This window comes from Pinus tabuliformis, chromosome 7 (genome assembly GCF_031772625.1).
Source record: "Pinus tabuliformis cultivar Carrire ecotype Pingquan chromosome 7, CPIR1, whole genome shotgun sequence".
In the NCBI taxonomy this organism is placed as follows: Eukaryota; Viridiplantae; Streptophyta; class Pinopsida; order Pinales; family Pinaceae; genus Pinus; species Pinus tabuliformis.
This window is the reverse complement of record NC_142293.1, coordinates 1,180,359,785-1,180,378,660: the sequence shown is the minus strand read 5'-3', so window position 1 is coordinate 1,180,378,660 and position 18,876 is coordinate 1,180,359,785.

Genomic DNA, 18,876 nt, shown 5'->3' with positions numbered 1-18,876 from the left:
GTTTTAACACATGTTGATAGTCATCAACAATACGATTAAGGTTTGTGGCATGTGTAATCCCTTACAACAAATTATTTTACGGTTTTGGACCGTTTAGGGCCTTTTAGAAATTACATATATGGCTAGCTCAAAATGTGTGACCAATAAAAGCTAGCATGGCTTCCACTTCATACTGCGATGGTCAAAGCATAGGTCTACTTGTCAAGGCATAACTTTCTAGCACAAACATCTTTTTTTTTACTTATTTAGCTTGTTCAAAAGCTCTCAATGCGCTCTTCAACCTTGAAGGGATAATAGATGGGGTATCAATAGATTGACCCTAAAAAAACATTGTTTCAACTCTCAAATAGGGAACTTTCAGTTTTGACCCTGCTCAATGGATTTCACAAATGGGCTTGAAAAATTAAAATGGCCTGTGCTAGTCCACAACTCTGATTTTTCATAATATAATAATGATAATAATCTAAATTTAAGGTAATGGCTAATCTAGACAACAAATTGGTATATGAAACCCCCTTGTTTGTGGGACAAGGGACCCATCTTCACACAACTATTTCACTGCTAAAGTTTACATACTACATACTATACTCCCCTCTACATTTGAACCTATGACCTCATAAGATGAAATAACATATAGTGATCTATTTTGGGTGAAAAATTAAGGTAAAATTATACATTAGTGAACTAGAAATTGATAAAAATTGATTGTATATAACATACACGTAACAGCACGAACCTAATAGAAATCAAGACAAAAAAATAAAAATGACCACCAAAAAAACCACACTAGAACATCCTTCAACTAAACCTGCGAACATGAAGTAGATTATAAGTTGTAGAAAGTAAACAAATGAAAATAGCAGTTGATCACATTGACCAATAATGTCAGCCACGATAATGACTAACTGAATACCGAAATCAACAAATATAAACAAAGATGACATGGTTGATACAGATAACCCATAAACTACTCCAAAATTCCAACATGAGTACAAAATTACAAATATAGAATTAGTGAAAACTATATTTAAAGAAGAACATATGATCCTTCCTGAGTGAACAAGATTAAATGAGATCCAATGAAGCTTCTTTTGTATGAAAGCCAAACATCCTAATGAAAAAAACAGGATAATTATTGGCATGAGAATGTAATAAGAAAACAATAATCTGAAATATTCTTACAGCGGGTTGTCTGAAAATGTGTTAAGCATTCCTTTTAACATCCCATAGTTTTGGATTCTAAAAATCTCATCATCACATTGAAATTTTTGAATAAAGAAGCAACCAAGAATTTAGTTAAATTTGATCTTGTAAGAGAAGAATGGACATGAACAAGTCAACGTAGAGTTGATGAGGAAAAATCAATGATCAATTAAAACCACTTCATCATCTCAAGGTTGCAGTGTCCCTTTCCCATATGTTTGGTCATCATGAAAAAGAGTGAAATGATAAAATAAAAGTACCTAAAAGTCACAAGTGTTGTTGTTGGTGGGTTAGTGTCCTCATTCCCTTCCTTTGATACCATGGGATCATGATTTCTCAAAATTCTAGGCAAAAATTGGCCTTTAAGTCCTTGATCACTACCAAATTGGCATATTATGGGAGAGAAACCCTCCTTATCGCTAGTAACTTCATTAAATCCACTTAAGGGTTCCTGAAAAGAAAGGTTTTGGAGCCTCAATTATAGTTGATGAAGGGAAAATATGGCAATGTTAGCCATTTATGTGTTTTAATCTCTCCCTTTCCATTTATACTTCAGTTGATCGTGTTGTTAAAGGACACTCTTATTATAGCCTACATTTTGGTCCCAATATAAACATTATGGAATTGGGATAACATAAGAGATAATTTATTAAATCAATTTTTTGATGCATTAAAACTTTAAAAGGACATCATTATGCATGTGTTTTTGGAAATCATGTTAACAGTGGGACGCAGTGAAATGATATGAAATGTCAAAAAAGAATGCATTCAACCAAATAGAGAGATAGGTATTAGTGACACTAAACTAACTCATTTGTTCTTATTGGAAGCAACAATAATTATCTTGTTCTTTCTTACAGAATGGCACAAACGAATAACTCATATGCCACAAAATGAATTGAAGAAACCCATGAAACCAAATATATACATCAAACCATTTCAATGCAACAACTACAACTACGTGTAGAGTCATCAACATGACTGAATAACTTTGTATGGAAATCTTCACCTTTTTGCGTTCTTTTTCAAGCATGTCCCATTATTTTTTTGTTAATTTATGTTGCAGTTTATTTGTGGCTTAGACATTCTCTTCTTCTAAATAGTTTATTTCATAGAAAAGATATTTTCCATTTTCCAAGGAATGCACACTAAACTCCTTTATCTTTCCGATGATAGTAGTGAGGATTTTTTGTAGGATAGACAATTTCTTTTGCAGCTCTTCATTCTCCTCCTACAAGTGTTGGAATATCTTTCTCAGTTCTTCATTCTCTTCTTGAATCTGTTGGTTTCATTCTTCAGGTATTGAAATTTTTTGCACTTCAAAACTTCATGCATTGCTATTATCTTTACAGCTTCCAAAAGACTCAGAAAAACCACTTTGATACCAATATGATCCAAAAATTTCCTTGGATATTCCAATGGATAATTTTTCACAACAAATCTTAAAATGCCACTGCAAATGCAGTGAGATTATATTCTATTGTGTAATGATTACTTATGATTAAGTTTTAATATTAGAAACATAGTGCTTTCATTATGAAAAAAATAACTGAGAAATTAAGAACAAGTTGCAATAATGGAAAGAAAAAACCATTTACACCAATATTTACCCTGAAGAAACCTTGCGAGGGAAAACTCTAACAAGATATAAGGGTTGTACCTTGTTATTTTTATTCCCAGACATATAATGCAAAAGATAGAGGCAGATTGACTAACCATGGAATAAGTAGGCATTGTGGCCTATAATAAGTTCCTACAAGGTCGTGATATTCCTCCACCCTTCTAGGATATCTCACTCCTTTTCCTTGTGCTAGCATGGGATGGAACCCTTTTTTCCCTTGATGGGTGAGGTTTTAACAATTGTTGATAATCAACAATAGGGTTAGGGTTTGTGGAATGTGCAATCCCTTGCGTCCAATTAGTTTTAGAGTTTTGGACCCTTTCAGACATTTTTCGAAAACACATATATGGCTAGCTCAAAATGTGTGACCCATAAAAGCTGGCATGGATTCCACTTTATACTACGATGGTCAAAGCATAGGTCTACTTGTCATGGCATACATTTCTAGCACAAACATATTTTTTTAGTGTGTTCAAAATCTCTCAATGAGCTCTTCAACCTTGAAGGGATAACATATGAGGTATCAATAGTTTGACCCAAAAATTACATTGTTTCAACTCTTAAACAGGTAACTTTTAGTTTTGACTTTGCATAGTGGATTTCACAAATGGGTCTGAAAAAAATGGCCCGTGCTAGTCCACAACTTTGATTCTTCATAATATAATAATGATAATAATATAGATTTTAGGTATTGGCTAAGCCAGACAACAAATTGGTATATCAAATCCCCTTCTTTGTGGGACAAGGGACCCATCTCCACACAATAATTTCACTACTAATGTTTACAGAAGTGTACATACTATGTACTATACTCCCCTCTATATTTGAACCTATGACCTCAAAGATGAATTAACATATAGTGATATTTTTTTGGTCAAAAATGAAGGAAAAAATATACACTAGTGAACTATAAATTGAGAAAAATGTATTGTAGATTACATAGACATATAGGAACAAACATAATAGAAATCAAGACAAACAAATAAAAACAACCTCCAAAAGAACCACACTAGAACATCCTTCAACTAAACCTGCAAACATGAAGCATATTATAAGCCAAAGACTGTAAACAAGTGAAAATAGTAGTCGAGCACATTGAACAATAATGTCAACAAGGATAATTACTAACTAAATACCACAATGAAAAAATATAAAACAAGCATTACATGGTTGACACAGATAACCTATAAACCATCTCTGAAATGCCAACATCAGTACACAATTACAAATATAGAATTAGTGAAGCCTCGATTTAAATAAGAACCTATGATCCTCCCTGAGTGAATCAGAATAAAGAAAATCCAATGAAGTTTATTTTGTATGAAAACCAAACATCCTAATGGACAAAACATGATAATTATTGGCATGAGAATGTAATAGTAAAATGATAATCTGAAATTTTGTTACAGTGGGTTGTCTGAAAATTTGTTAAGCATTCCTTTTCACATCCCATATTTTTAAGTTCTAAAAAGCTCATCATCATATTGCAATTTATGGATAAAAAAATAACCAAGAATTTATTTAAATTTTATCTTGTAAGAGAATGATGAACCCAACTTCTAATAGAAGCCCCAAACATGAACATGTCAACATAGAGTTGTTAAGGAAAAATTGATGATCCAATTAAACCACTTCTTCATCTCAAGGTTGCAGTGTCCCTTTCCCCTTTGTTTGTTCATCATGAAAAAGAGTGAAATGCTCAAATAATAGTACCTACAATCCACAATTGTTGTTTTTGGTGGGTTAGAGTCCTCATTCCCTTCCTTTCATACCATGGGATCATTATTTCTCAAAATTCTAGGCAAAAATTGACCTAGAAGTCCTTGATATCTATCGAACTAAAAAAATTTAGGAGAGAAACCCTCCTTATCACTGATAACTTACTTAAATCCACTTATGGGAACCCCAAAAGCAAGCTTTTGGAGCCTCAATTATAGCTGTCGATGGGAAACCTAAAAATGTTAGCCATTTTATGTGTTTTACTCTCTCCCTTTCCATTTATATTTCAGTTCATCGTATTGTCAAAGGCCCCACTTATTATAGCCTGCCTTTTGACCCCAATATAAACATTATGGAACTCGGATAACATAAAATATAATTTATTAAATCAAGTATCTAATGCATTAAAACTTTAAAAGGACATCATTAATGCATGCGTTGTTGGAAATAATATAAACATAATGATGTGGTGAAATGATATGAAATTTCAAAAAATAATGCATTCATCCAAATAGAGAGCCAGGTATTAGTGACGCTAAAGTAACTCATTTGTTCTTCTTGGAAGCAACAAACATTATCTTGTTCTTTCTTACAGAATCACACAAACGAACAACTCATATGCCACAAAATGAATTGAAGAAACCCACAAAACCAAAGATATACATGAAACCATTTCAATGCAACAACTACAACTTTGTGTAGAGTTAGCAACATGACTAAATAACTTTGTAGGGAAAGCTTCACCCATTCTCTTTACCTTTTTAGGTTCTTTTCGAAGCTTGTCCCATTCTTTTTCCTTGGCTATTAATTGTTGTTTCAGTTTCTCTATGGCTTAGACATTCTCTTCTAAATAGTTTACTTCATTGAGAAAAGACTTTCCATTTTCCAAGGAACACACGCTACACTCCTTTATCTTGCCCATGATAGTAATGAGGAGTGTTTGCATGATAGACAATTTCTTTTGCAGCTCTTCATTCTCCTCCTACAAGTACTGGAATATCCTTCTCAGTTCTTCATTCTCTTGTGAAATCCATTGGTTTCATTCTTCACCTATTGTGATTTTTTCACTTCAAAAGTTCATTCATTGTTGTTATCTTTACAACTTCCAAAAGACTCAGAAAAACCACTTTGATACCAATATGATCCAAAAATTTCCTTGCATATTCCAAAGGACAATTTCGCACAAAACGCTTTAAATGCCACTGCAAATGCAGTGAGATTATATTCTAATGTGTAGTGATTACTTATGATTAAGTTTTAGTATTAGAAGCATAGTTCGTATTGGAAATAATACTGAAAGGGGGGTGAATCAGTATTATGAGATCAATAATTTTATTTCCCGAATAGATTTATATACACCACTTCAGCTAAGTGAACTAGCATGTACACGCGACTGTACTTAAAGCAACCATTGTGTATGCAAAGAACTTTTGATTTAGACAATTTATCATGTATTGAGCTTTGAAGGTGGAAACCCAATGTGGCTAAAAACCACTTGTAGTTTTCGTCATTGTCTTCTTTTAATAATAACAAAATCTGTTTACAATCTTATATTGGTGCATACTCATATCAGTATGTAGGTATCCACCTTTATAAGGCTACAACCTTCTCTCGTTCTCAAGCTACTATTGAAAGGGAGCTACAACCCCCTAGCTCTTGTACTAGCCAATATGTTTACTAGTACGTAGGTGCCATCCTACAAAAAACTCCACTCTTCTACTAAAGCGAACCTGCATATAGATCTGTAAATGATAAATTAAAACATCACAACTATTCCAGACATCATTCATACCCATATCATCACATTTACATAATAAAGCACACGTCAGTATTCAGATCTAGACTATTCAAGATCAAACCACATAATGAGAATACTTGTAAGCCTTTATGATCCTCGTTCATCAAACTTCATTATCCATATAGGTGCCTCCTTAGATCAAATCAAGAAAATCATCAGAAATTAACCTGCATATATGATCCAACACCTCATAATATATTCAAAATACTTGCACACAATGGCCTAATGATCTTCTCCTCCTTATATAGTTTTAGGCATTTCTCAATACCATGGTCCAAAACTACTTAGGAAAAATACCTTGGACCAAATACCTCAGACCAATTACCTTGCATCAAATACCTTGGACCAAAAACTTTGTTTTTCCAAGATATACAAGCTTTTCCTTCTGTGAAAGTGTGTGTGTATGTATACACTCCTTTTGTTCAGTAAACCTATGTGTATATGCAACTTGGTCAAGGTGAACCTGCGTATACCTCTCTTTCTCCATTCTTTGTAGTTTGGTCTGTAATTCTTTGCTGCTGACATGCTGCACTGTGATTTTTCATCTAAGTGAGTTGCCATCAAGGACAACACTTGTATCATAATGCCAATAGTTCTTTCATTATGTAAAAACTAACTAATAAATAAAGAAGAAGCTGCAGTAATCGAAAGAACAAACCATTTACACCAAGATTTACCCTAAAGAAACCTGCGAGGGAAAACTATAGCAAGAAATAAGGGTTGAACCTTGTTACTTTTATTCCTAAACATACAATGCAAAATACAAAGGAATATTGATTAACCATGGAACAAATAGGAATTGAGGCCTACAATAGGTTCCTACAAGATCACCTTCTTCCTCCACCCTTCTATTATATCTCACTCCTTTGCCTGTGCTAACATGCATTGGAACCCTTTTTTCCCTTGGTGGATGAGGTTTCAACACCTATTGATAGTCATGAAAATTAGGTTTAGGGTTTATTGCATCTGCAATCCCTTAGTCCTAACTAGGTTTAGGTTTTTGGACCCTTTAGGGCCTTTTCGAAAGTACATATATTTCTAGCTCAAAATGTGTGACCAATAAAAGCTGGCATGGCTTCCACTTCATACTAGGATGGTCAAATCATAGATCTACATGTTAGGGCATAACTTTCTAGCACAAACATATTTTTTTACTTCTTTATCTTCTTCAAAATATCTCAATGAGATATTCAACCTTGAAGGGATAACAGATGAGGTATTAATAGATTTTCCCCAAGAAAACATTGTTTCGACGTGCAAACGGAGAAATTTTAGTTTTGACCCTGCTTAACGGATTTCACAAATGGGCTTGAAAAATTAAAATGGCATGTGCTACTCCACAACTCTGATTTTTCATAATATAATAATGATAATAATCTAAATTTAAGGTAATGGCTAAGACAGAAAACAAACTGGTCTATGAAACACCTTTTATTGTGGGACAAGGGACCCATCTCCACGCAACAATTTCACTGCTAAAGTTTACGAAAGTTTACATACTACATACTATACTCCCCTCTAGATTTGAACATGTGACCTCATAAGATGAAATAACATATAGTGATCTATTTTGGGTCAAAAATTAAGGAAAAAATATACACTAGTGAACTAGAAATTGAGCAAAACTGATTGTAGAGAACATACACATATAGGCACAAACCTAATAGAAATCAAGACAAACAAATAAAAACAACCTCCAAAAGAACCACACTAGAACATCCTTCAACTAAACCTACAAACATGAAGAAGATTATAAGCTGGAGACAATAAACAAATGAAAATAGCAGTCGAACACATTGAACAATAATGTCAGCCAGGATAATGACTAACTGAATACCACAATGAACAAATATAAACAAACATGACATGGTTGACACAAATAACCCATAAACCTTCTCTGAAATGCCAACATGAGTACAAAATTACAAATACAGAATTAGTGAAACCTGCATTTAAAGAAGAACCTGTGATCCTCCCTGAGTGAATGAGAATAAAGAAAATCCAATGAAGCTTCTTCTATATGAAAACCAAACATCCTAATGGACAAAACATGATAATTATTGGCATGAGAATGTAATAAGAAAACAATAATCTGAAATACTCTTACAATGGGTTGTCTGAAAATTTGTTAAGGATTCCTTTTCACATCCCATAGTTTTGGGTTCTAAAAATCTCATCATCACATTGAAATTTATGGATAAAAAAACAACCAAGAATTTAGTTAAATTTGATCTTGTAAGAGAAGAATGGACACAACTTCTATTTTTACACAAATACTCAGATGCCATGCACTTTCAGTAAACTTTTTCTTTGTTAATTTAGCATAGAATATCATTTCAAACAATATACTTCCCAATTTAGTCCTGAATCATATACAACATCTCAATATGTTAAATGTCATATTCAACAAAAAAAAAAATACCTTATAGCTTGACTGTTGATGCAAAGTTGATAATTAGGGTAAGCCATTTAACGTGCAAGCCTTTGTTCATAGCCTATTTCACTAGGCATTAAGGACCATCCCTAAAGATAAATGCAATGGAAAAAGAATGTGTAGAAAAATAAGCATCAATCCACCTAACATCGAGCTATGGGAAAATTAAATCTCTTGGGCATACAATTTTCTCACCCTTCTCCTTTTAATTAATATAAAATTAGAATTTCTACATTTTGTGGTTCTAATGAAAAATCCATAGAGAAGAAAATAGGCCATGTGAGAGATTGGAAGAGTAATTATTTTATCAGTTATTTTATGACAGTAGAACTATGGTTCCATACAACGATTCTTCCAATAGAGTGCATAGATTAAATCTCAAAGGACTCATTTTTATGGTCAAAAAGAGATTAATACCTTGCCCTTCAAATGGAAGGCTTATCACTTTCATAAGTTTTGTGTTGTAGAAGCTCGTGTTTATAGATGGTTGTGCATAGAATCATGAATGATCTCCAGAAGTCACAAAAATCATGCTCAAGTTAATTACTCTCATGATATTAGCTAGGATTACTGACCAGAAACTTAAAAAAAGTGACAATTCAATCTCAATAGTTAAGCCTCTACATGAGAAAATGAAATATTGTATCTCATGCGGGTCCGATGGAACACTTGATATTACCAAAAGCTCGTGTTTAGACATTTTTGAGTAATATGACAGATAAAAGGAGTACCTTTCTAATGAAAAGGACTAGGCATTTTAGTTTCAACTCTAGCCCAATAGATATGAGTCATATCCAATAAGTGAAATTTCATGATAAAATGAGTATGGTTCCTTGCCATGCAAATTTATTAAAAATGCGCAGTTTAACTATTATATGTTTTGTATTTTTTTTCCAGAATCCAGTGACACATTTTTTAGGAGATCATTGTTTTTTTTTTTTGTTTAAAATGCATTTTTTAATGCATAAATAAATTCAACACCCTCAAAACCCCTCCAACACTCATGTTATGCACATTTCACAACTCAAAATTGTGATTCCAACAATTCCCTACGAGATGTAAGGCAAAATTGACTGGAAAATATGCCTGGACAAACAAACCTTGTCCTCTTTGTAATAATATATCTGTACACACAACATTTTCAGTTGTGTTTTAAAGGAATATGCATGATTAAAGCTAGATATCTAAATACAGGACCAATGTTGCAGTTGACTCTAATTGCTACTAATATATGGCCACATTTGGTGAAGTACAACAAAGTTGAACCTTCTAAGTTCATGGTACCATCCATGGGATCAACAAGGGCTCTATCAATAGGTTCTACATTTTCTTCAAATTTGCTAGGTGCCTCGTGAAATTCAATCACGATTTAGATGTCTCATAATTGATTTCGATGGAAACTGAAGATTTAATATGAACAAAAAAAAGAAATTTTACAAGTGGACAAGAACAGACAGATGAATAACATTTGAAAGACAAGTCATTTGGAACTATTAGATAATGTGAATCTGTGTGCACATGTGAGCACTTCTGCAACTATAAGTACACTGGTAGGATTTTCTAAATGAATTGTAACCATTTCGTAATACCCCGTCGTGCCCTAAGATGGTATTTTCGAGGAAGTAACACATTCCTTTCACAACAAGCCTGCATTATTGTGTGTAGGTTTATGATTGATTAAATAATTCTACCATGAAATTGAAATCAAGATTTGAAGGCATACTTGTAACTAGCATCTGTGTGTGGCAGTGAAATAATTATGTGTTCATGAACTTGATAACTGGTATCTACTGGATTGAGATCAACAATAGTCAAGTCTATTTATGCCAAATCACACTATTTGATCAAGATTGTGCACCAAGTTTTTCTAAAAGAACAATTTCAAAGTTTGTCCGCCAAGCTTTTCTAAAAAATATTCAAGTTTGTGAACTATTTTTTCTAATTGATTGTGTTTTTCATATAATTATAGGATGAAATGGACATTTATTTTTAGTTTTAAGTGATATAATTTTATCGTGGTTGTTTATTGAGTTCAGATGCTCATTTTACAGCCCAGTGTGATGTGTAACCTTGTCTGTTAGTCATCAAAGTTGAAATTTTTCTCATGTTAGCCAAATAAAAATATTAAAAATAAAATAAAAATTCAATATACAAAATATTTAAATAATTTTGATGCATAAAAAAAATTGCACATGAAGAAATTGGATCCCTCTTTGCTCATGTTAGATCTGTATTTAAGATAGATCTATGCTGGTATAGTTATTTTTATATGTTTGAATGGACATTTAATTTTAATTTTTATTTTTTTTAAGTGTATAATATTATTTTCTTGTAGTATATAGAGGTAGGAGTTGGATGAACGAAAGGGGTAAATGTGGTATTCATAAAATTATCTATTGCCTATGAGTCTAATCAGATCATAGACATGGATATACAATGAATAAGTAATGTAACTTTAATAGTGTATATGCAACTAGGAGAATTCATTGTAAAGGTGTTAAGTGCCAAAAAAATAATCATAGATTTAAAGGAAAAATCTAATTAGTATTCCAAGTACATCATGTCAAGATGTGTCAATTGTTGGCTTAGTGGGTTCTGACCCAGGTTTAGAGTTATTTTTTCCAAACAAATCCCTACACCACTGGTCCTTTAGGCACCAACCCGTGGAGCATGGACTAAAGTCTCAGCTGAAGCAGTATGGGGGGATGTTGGGACCAAGTTTCCACACCTAGAGATTAGTGTAATGTTGTTTTATGCCCTAAACCTGCCTTTGCGTAGATCGATAAGCCTTTAGGGCTTATTGATATAACTTCCATCAATCAGCTTCTATACCTTCGCAAACATTCATGACTGTCTTTCGCGGACCCTAAATAGGTGAATCAACTACTTTCGCACCTCTTTGATTACTCTTAATCCTGTATTTACTCATATCGGCCTAAGCGTCGAGAACTTTGACATGCAATAAGATATGCTTCATGTAAACAATTAATATTAAGTGTGTTCATATAACAACATCAATTATGTAAAGTCACGCATCAATACAGTCTTACTTCATAAACCCATCAATCATCATAACATAATAGCACATTCATTCATAACAGAAGTAAATAGACAAACATAGGAATTTATGGAATAATCTCTTTATTAATACTTTAGTTCTACTTACAAACTCAAGACTACCCTGTGCACTCAACTGTAGGGTCTGCACACTCAGATGTAGACTCTACTATAGTCCTCTATGCACACAACTACAGAGCCTCTCTTCTACTCTAAGACTTCTTCACTCTTTTGTCTACTGTCTCATTACATTCATCTTCATCATTACTTAATTGCCCTAGACTCTCTAACACTCTCCTATTTATATAATCCCATGGTCTGCGGACCACGGGTACATCTATAAAACCCGAAACAACTTTCATAGAAGAAGGGTAAAACCCTTTATGACACTTTACTATCTGTGCGGTCTACAAACACAACTTGCAAAGACTTTACACTTTATACAACAAAACTTGGGATTTTTCCCCAAACATGGGATTTTGCTTCAAAATTGACCCTAGAGGACCCTGTCCCAATAAGCCCCCAACACAAAGATTGTGACTGGCCCTCAAGTCACTCTACTCTCACCCGCGAGACCTGGCTATCACCCTTATACTTTGGAATCCTTTGAAATCCTTATGCAACATCAGCCACCACAACCCAGCATGTAAAATCTTCTACGTTGTTTTTTTCCTGCATAATGGTCTTCTAAAGCCCCTCCATGAGCTTCAGCTAGGATACTGTTCCGTTCAAAATCAGTCACATAGCATCGCGGTATCTCGTCCGATCCCATCTTATACAAGTGGTCTGCAATAACATAAAATTATGTCTTTTGCACCACCAATTCCTTCTTCTGTTGACTCGCATATCTTTTTGGAGTCATTTCCGTCATCAGGAAGCGGATAATGTTTGCAAAGTGATTATCTGCTACATGCACCACAGAGAGTTGTGCGTCAGGTAGCCCCTCTTCTAAATTAGTAGGCTCCTCTCCTATTTCAATGCATGACAGATGATCTGTCCCAGCATTCAATCGCCCTAGCTTCACAATTACTTCAAAATCATACTCTTGAAACAACAACAACCATTAGCATATTTTCTCCCCAACACAGGCTTGTTGACAAGGTACTTTAATGCAGAATGGTCTAGATACATCTTAAAGTGTCCACCTAGTAGGTAATGTCTGAAATTTTGGAGTGCATCCACCATAGCCAATTCTTCATGCTCTGTCGTCGAATAATTATTTTCATCCTTAGACAGCTTCCTTCTTGCAAACACTATAGGGTGATCAAATTTTCTTTCACTAGCCTATGTCAGCACTGCTCCTAACATAGTACATGAAGCTTCCACATACACATGAAATTCATTCTTCCAATCCGGGAAGACTAGGATTGGCGCAATTACCATTTTCTACTTCAACACATCCAGAATCCATTGACATTCTTCATCCCAATAGAATGTAGCATCCTTCTTTAGTAGATTTTCCATCGGCACGGTAATCTGGGCATAGCTCTTGATGAACTTCTGATAGTATCCAGTATGACTAAGTGTTGCACGCAACTGTTTAACACTTGTTGGTGCCTCCAAATTAATTATAGCTACAATCCTAGCAGGGTCCACCATTAATCCTTTTTTTCATACCACATGACCCAGCCATATTCTGAAAGGGACACAAAATAAGCATTTCTTCAATTTCAGGGTGATCTGATACCTTCATCACATATCCAATATCAAGTGCAACCTAGCTACATGCCGCTTTACCAGTCCAAACACTGTCTAATCATCAAAGTATACCTCCAAAAATTTGTGAATGAACTCTTTGAATGTCGCGATGAGTACTCGCGAGAAGATATCGGGCACATTTTTTAGCCCAACAAGCATTACTGTATACTAAAATCATCCCCACTCAGTCATGATATTACTCCTATTTTCTGGCATGATCTTGATCTGATGGTACCTAGAGAACCCATCAGTGAATGCATGCACTTCCTGTCCTCCAACGTTATATGACACCTCATATGTGAATGGAGTTTGAAAAGGATCATGAACACAGGCATCATTGAGCTTGTTGAGATCTATGCAAATTTTGATTCCATCCTTTTTCTACTTTTCCTAAACTACCATTGGACTCACCCAATCAGATTCCTCCATTGGTTCAATAATACCTATTGGAAGCATCTTGTCCAACTCTAGATGAACCTTTTTGTTGTGTTTTGGATTAAGGCGATATGGCCACTCCTTAACAGGTTTTTCATCTAGTTTTAAATTTATTTTCATGACACCTAAGTCCCCTATTATTCCTTTCAAGTCTAAAAAAATTGTAGGGAAAAAATCTTGATACTCGCAGAGCAACTCAGTAACCTTATCTACTGTGTCATCATCCCAATAGTCTCCAATCTTTGCAAAACTTCGGCTTCGCTTCTATTCCACTGTCCACTTTCCTAGTTTTTAGTGGTGTGGTGATATTTGGATTCTCTATTTGTGGTCCCTCTATTTCATGGTGGCATTCTGCCTCTGGGATGTTAATGTTCCTTGGATCCTCCTCTTCTTCTTCATCAGTGACATTATAACACTCCACCACATGGCACAGTTGGGTGCTCCAATCTAGTTGAATCATGTCCAAAAGATCCTGCAGTATTCTGAAGATCACTACCTTGACCTCCCACAACACCTCGTCAATATATTTGAACCCATCAGATGAATGTCATCAAGAATCCCTGTCTCAAAATGTCCCATTCTTTAGTGCCATGGCAGATCTCTATTTCGAGGTACCAGTTCATTGGTATTGCATCCAAAGTGTGACAGAATAAACGCACCCACTCAGGTTGTGGCTCTACTCCATAAGAGTCAGTCCATTTTGCTAAGTGATCGCATGGATCATTTCTTCCATCATATTTCTCTGTTAGCATAAATTTTTGGCAACGAAACTGCAACCTCATCATTCTTCTATATTCACGCCATCCATCAAAGCTATCTTTATGTGTACCCCACCATCTTGCGGGTGTAGCGTGCAACACCAATTCCAAGGCTTGGAATTGATGCATCTCTTGTACTTCCCTTTTAAATGCATCCAAAAATTTACCTATGTCAGATATACCATCATAATAAGGCAAAATCCTTACCTTTGACGATACATTGTGCACCAATTTAGTCATCACGTTAGCGCAGTGTAGATACTTCATGTAACTAATTCTACCAGTGCTCCAACTCTTCATCTGAATTTGATGTACAGGAACTTTCGCGGTCCCATGGAATGCATCCATCAGCTGTCAGATTAACCCAATATTGATCTCGCACTATTATTTAATAGATCTGGTCCAGTCATCATCACTTTCCTCATAATCATGGACCGGTTCAGTATAGAGCAATCCTTCTGTAGGGTCCAAAGCTACTACCACATGGAGTCATTTTCTTTCAAATGACATCGTCCGCTTCTTCAGATTGATTGCTCCATTCATGCTGATAGCCCAATCGATCCCAAGAAGTGCGTAGTATGGATTTTTGTCATCCATGATCTCTATCACTTCAAAATCAGCCAACGTGCTTGCGCCTTCAATATCTAGTGTCACTCCCTTTAAGCTTACCATGGTAATTATCTTTTGTTGATTTTCCATCCTTAATTGAATCGGAGACCACTGCAGCGCAAGTCTCCCAATTATTTGCCGTGTATGTTTAGGTAGTATGTTCGCATCTCACCCCAAGTCAAGAATAACTTGATCCATTTCATATTCTCTTATTTGTGCAGTGAGCCTCATCTCACGCCCTGTTCTTGCCTTAGGCTTACCAATGTATTTAACTACGCGCGGTACCTCAGGAGAATTTTCTTTTACGACACACTTATTTATCAACTCCTGTAATCCTTTCATGACCTTGGTATCACACAACATCTTCATACAGGTCTCCATGAATGTACTAATCAAGGAGGGGTCATTTCTTTAGACAACTTATCTTGACTGCCTAAGGTAGAGGCCTTAGCGAAGCTTTTCCTTGCTTCCATGAACATTTCTTTCGTGCGCTCCAAATCAAACCCAACCACTGTTTCTAGAGCTTTGTGGACCCACTCACTTTCTTTAGGCTTCCTTCCTTTATCTCACGAGTCATCTTTCCACTTCTCAACATGATATTCACATTAGAATCCTCTTCGTGGGGTTCAATGCTCATCATTTGTAGGGTCTAGGTAGGTTGCTAAGGCTACGCCCTCTTCTCCTACATTCTAGCTATCAATACAAGGTAATCTTCTATCGCATGATCAAACTGAGTATGGTATCGTCATGACGGGCATGTTGGGCTAGTACACTCTAGCGCATAGTGTCATGGCACTCCATAATTGTAACATATGACTTGTCCCCGACCTCTACCAAGTGATCCTCCACCTTATCCTTGTCAGCGCCCTTGATATCCTTCGCGCGCTCCCCCAGTGCCTTGATCTAGAGGCTAAGTTTTTGTCTACATTTAATACGTGGGCATTCTTTCCATCATCAATTCATAGCTACAGCAGTTACGCTCATCATGACCCACCGTTTTATAGAATTTGTAGAAGAGTTGTTGCTGTGTCTACACAAATTTCTCCAGCAAGTGACAATTATTTATTACATGTTTTCCAGCTACCTGACAGATAGCACACCACAGCGCGGGCCCTATACTTGGCCCTGCTTGAGCTTCCCACCTTAGAGGCATTGGCCCTCCGCCTCCAACATAATTCGCGAAGATAGGGCAGTGATCTTTGTCATGCCCCTAACTCTTGCATTTCAAACACAAAACTTCTTCGCGCAACTCTAGCTAAGTTTCTCTATCCTTCTTCTGGATTTGAAACTTGAAGCAAAGATTATGCAACTCTACGTCAATCTACCAAACTCCCAAAGTAGTGTGTTGAATTGGTGTCTCATGAAATTTCATCACAATTTCCAAGGCTTCTGCCTTGGTTCCAATCTTTTGCTGCGATAAAAGAACCCTTTAGGTGGGATAAGAGCAAAGCTATAAACCATTCACAGTGCTTCCCATCGGTGAGATTCATGTTAGCTTCACGGATCTAGTACTTTAGCCTCTGATCTAGCTCCTAGGGTGTTTCTACCGGCCTCATCATGATTTCCTTGAATCCAATGGCTGATTGAAATTCAAACTTAGGCCTACTGAATTCCTTATTCAGCATGGTCTGAGTGTCCGCTAATGAAGCCATCTGGCTATCAGTTTAGTACTTAATATACCATGTTAGCACACGATCCTGTAGAGTAGTAACCAATCGTGCTTTCTTCATATGATTATCTATAATATTCAAAGTTGTCCATGCGGCCTTCTTAACGAACCAAAACTGGTCTAGGTCCTCATTTCCAAAGCCCTTGAAAATGCGAAACTTCATTATATTCGACATATTGAATAGTGGTGGAGGTGGTGGCGGTGTGGGTGAAGGTGTATGCTGTGGAGGTGAAGGCAGGGGTGGTGTGGGTGTATGCGGTATTCGCAGGAACCCTTATCATATTAATTGGACAAGTCTCTACGGTGAAGCCTTTGTTGCTCCTTCGTCGTCACTCAGATGAGGCTCAATCAGTGGGCTATATTCAGGGCATGTTCTCCCTCTATCCCTAAATAAATTTCCACTTCACGTAGCTCCAAACATCAAGGTAATGGCATAACCCGCTTTTCACATAAGAGCATCTTAATACAGGTATTCAAAGATCTTAAATACTTACCTCGCGATCCCTTGAAGAAGTGTCTCTCTTCTTCGTCGTAGCTGACCGAGGTATCAGCTGTGAATTCTATCACAAATCCTCCAATGATGCGATCAAGCAATTGATCGACAACACGCACGATCTTATCTTCAGAAGCTTCCAATCTCTGCCCTAGCTCCGAGGTCCACATTATTGGACTATCAGGCCTCCACTTTCCCTAGTCGTTTGCCAATTTAGATATCCACTTGTATAGTTCAATTGAGAATGAACAAAAGAAAATTTAGTGTATCTTTGTGTCCAGATACCTATCCAACTAGTGTTCTTTTGTCGGGCACAGATTTCTATTTTCTTGTACCGTGAATTCGTCGATCTTTCTATCCAACCATTCCTCAATTTCCTTCTTTGTTGGATTCCAGTGATGCGACATCACACATCTACTTATGCAGATCCCAATTCCAAAAATAGAACCATTTGTTGGCTTACTGGGTCCGCACCTAGGTTCAGAGTTATTTTTTCGAAACAAATCCCTACATTACTGGACCTTTCGACATCAATCTGTGGAGCGCGGACTGAAGTCTCACCCAAAGCAGTATGCGGAGATACTAGAACCAAGTTTCTACACTAAGATATTAGTGTAATGTCATTTTATGCCCTAAACTTGCCTTCATGCATATTGATAAGCCTTTAGGTCTTAACGATATAACTTCCCTTAATTAGCTTCCATACCTCCACAAACATTCACGACTGTCTTTCACGGACCCTAAACAAGTGAATCAACTACTTCCGCGCCTCTTTGATTACTCTTAATCCTATATTTACTCAGATCGGCCTAAGCTTCAAAAACTTTGACATGTAATAAGATATGCTTTGCGTAAATAGTTAATATTAATTATGTTCATATAACAGCATCAATTATGTCAAGTCGTGCATCGATACGGTATTACTTCATAAACCCATCAATCATCATAACATAATAGCGCATTCATTCATAATAGAAGTAAATAGAAAAAAACATGAATTTCTGGAATAATATCTTTATTAATACTTTGGTTCTGCTTACAGACTCAAGACTTGAGTGCATAGGGGTCCACGCACTCAGCTGTTGACTCTACTCTAGGCCTCTGCGCACACGGCTGCAGGGCCTCTCTTCTACTGTAAGACTTCTTCATTATTTTCTCTACTGACCCATTACATTCATCTTCATCATTACTTACTTTCCTTAGACTCTCTAAGTCTCTCCTGGTTATACAATCACACAGTTCGCAGACCATGGGTAGATCTATAAAAGCTGCCGCAACTTTCATAAAAGAAGGGTAAAAACCTTTATGACACTTTACTATATATGCGCTCCATGACCATGACTTGTGGAGACTTTTCTCTTTATATAGTAAAAGTTGGGCTT